The sequence below is a fragment of the Schistocerca gregaria genome, chromosome 7, assembly GCF_023897955.1.
Source record: "Schistocerca gregaria isolate iqSchGreg1 chromosome 7, iqSchGreg1.2, whole genome shotgun sequence".
Classification (NCBI taxonomy): Eukaryota; Metazoa; Arthropoda; class Insecta; order Orthoptera; family Acrididae; genus Schistocerca; species Schistocerca gregaria.
The window spans coordinates 159,364,028-159,366,941 of NC_064926.1; the positions used below are offsets into that span (position 1 = coordinate 159,364,028).

The following is a 2,914-nucleotide window of genomic DNA, read 5'->3' on the forward strand; positions in this document are numbered from 1 at the left end:
GAAGGATTGAATCTGGCTCAAATTCTCGATATGCAAGACAGAAATATCTTTCAAGACATTCATAATTGAATTGGGAAATAAACTTAAATATTCTTTGTTTCAGTTAACGCGAGTAATATCACTCACATTTTCAGGCTCAGAATCAGTACTTAAACCTCCCCCGCTTAAAGCAAGTGCCACAGCACGTGACTGCAAACCTCTGGCAAGACCAAGCAGCTTACGACGGAGAGTACCCACGGCATCATTGAGATCGATTAAAGCGATATCCGATAAACAGTTACAGTAATGGGCTAAATGCGCCTACACGCGACAAATGTGTTTATGCGTCGGCTGAGTAGACGCCAGAAATTTAATTTTTAGATCATACATCACTTAAAGCTGTTTCGAAATTCCACAACAAGTCACCTACTTGGCCAAAGATATCTGTCGGTAGGGCGACGGGAATGTCAACCACTGCACCAAGCCTGGCCACCAAATCAGACACATTTCCGTCGATCCGCAGCCCGCACACACAGAATTCACACATCAACTGGTCTTTCGGTAAATAAGTTATGCCGGGGCAAGCTCGGAGAATCATGTTACGTAACTTCCTGAAACAGGCAGATAACTACCAAAACACAATAATGACAATTTTATAAATTACTACGCCACAACTGCCAACCATAGGAGAGGATAGGAAAACAAAACTCCCCCCCCCCCCTTTCTGTCTCTGTCTCTACCAACTGATACGTGATTCCTTAATAGTACCACGCTTTCACACATAATTTTAAATACCGTAAAACAGGAAGCGGGATCGAATCATGGTTGGTAGTCACTATTTATAATTAAGACAGTTTATTGACATTACGCTTTTTAAGGAATTTGGCAATTACAAATTGTGGACGAGCCACTAGATAAAGTTTGCAAATACAATTAGAAACCCAAAGTACTCAGTAGTCTAGCAAACAATTCCAAATTATATAACAGGGTTAATGACAAACTTGAGAACTTCAAATTTCCATACAGTACTTCCCTCAAAGTAGGTATAATGAAACAGTTACAGGTAAAGGGTGACTTAATAACACTTGAACACTAGTACCAAGCTAAGATGTTACGCAGTTTAAGGTTTAGCCAGTTGCCAGTCCCTAATATTTAAGAAAACAACTTCATATACAAACAGGTTACATACAAAATATCTATACCAGCTTAACTCGCCTTGACGGAAGGAAGATAAATACTGAACTTTGGAAGGCGGTATGTGAACAACTCCGGTAGTGGCCAGGTTCTTAAACATTACCAGGCCTAGACCACGGATGACATTTCACTCCCTGCCAAAGCGCTAGCGCGAATCACAAAGACATTCCAATAACTTTAGTTGACTCACTTATACGTGGACAACTGTATTAGTAGAGTGCATGCTTTAAAAACGGCAACATAAAATCATTTGATTGCAAGAGACACAAAGCACTAGTAAAACTTCTGAGAAAATTTTCAAATAACTATCACCATTTAACTAGGCCAACTGAACTCTTCCACACCGTCTTAAGGTTCCACTATGAACGTGTCACCATAATAATAAAGTTTAAAATCTCTGAGCGCTTCGGTGAAAAAACAATTACGACGGCGTACTCCATATTAGGTACACAATACGAGGGAGCGGGTTCCACAGCTTCACCGCTTCCCTTCAAATTTTGTTCCCAGCGAAATCACAGGACTTGTATCTCCAAGATGCCTATGTCGGCAAAACGCTCAACCAATTTCACATCAGAAAGTGTAACGGTCATCACGCTCTTTCGGCAGCCTTTGACACTCGTCTCCCAGCGAATGTCACGACATCTCCAGGGCTACCCGTTGAAGGCTCACAACCAACTCTCTTCGCCTGCCAAGCCGCAGGATAAGACACGCGGAAAGCAAAGATAGCTTACCTCAGCCACAATCGATCTCAACGATACATGAACAAACTAAGACTGGCGCCAAATCGCCACGGTTCAGTTCGAAATGAATATTTATTGTGATACGGACATACACAACGCACACTGCGTAACACAGCGAGCGAGGTGGCGCAGTGGTTGGACACTGGACTCGCATTCGGGAGGACGACGGTTCAATCCCGCGTCCGGCCATCCTGATTTAGGCTTCCTGTGATGAAACTATACATGACGATAGCATCTGTCCCCGAAAGAACAGTTACCGTAGATGACCATGCACCTTTGCTAGAAATGAAATGATAATTAAATGGACACCCTTTCTGCAAACATGCGAGATGTTTGCCCATTATATGCATTACTCTCTCTCTCTCTTAGGCGCACTCGAATGTAGTAGTGTGGACATGATGGGAATGTGGGTCTCACGGGGAGCGTGCAAGGGATAAGTCCCTGCAGTCGCGCTATTCTCTGTGCCCTAGGTGGCTCAGATGGATAGAGCGTTTGCCATGTAAGCAGGAGATCCCGGGTTCGAGTCCCGGTCGGGGCACACATTTTCTCATGTCCCTAATGAAGTACATCAACGCCTGTTTGCAGTTAGGGTGTCCATTTAATTATCATTTCGTTCCCGTGATTTCCCTAAATCACTCCAGGCAAATGCGGGATGGTTCCTCTGAAAGGGCACGGCCGACTTCCTTCCCCATCCTTCCCTAGTCCGATGAGACCGATGACCACGCTGTCTGGCCTCCTTCCCCAAACAATCAACCAACCAACACTGCGTAACAACGTTGCTTGTGGTAGTTGTTCAAAACGACGATCGCCATTCTCACTGCACGTGTTACAACGGCGTATGTAGTTCTGTAGCACACTTGCAATAATCCGGGGTGTCTGTTGTACTCTATAACAGGCAGTGGGTGATAAAGGGCATACGACCTTGACCACCAAACAGACACATTGGACGCAACTGAGTTCATAGCACGTGTGTTATGTGAGGACCGAATGGATCACACCAG

The 2,914-nt window shown here is 44.3% G+C and overlaps 1 non-coding gene across 1 annotated transcript; it reads left to right on the forward strand.

The window, feature by feature from the left end:
• Positions 1–2,376: 2,376 nt before the first annotated feature.
• On the forward strand, positions 2,377–2,451 carry Trnat-ugu (transfer RNA threonine (anticodon UGU)). Its single transcript has one exon. It is a non-coding gene; the product is annotated as a tRNA-Thr (tRNA).
• Positions 2,452–2,914: the final 463 nt, after the last annotated feature.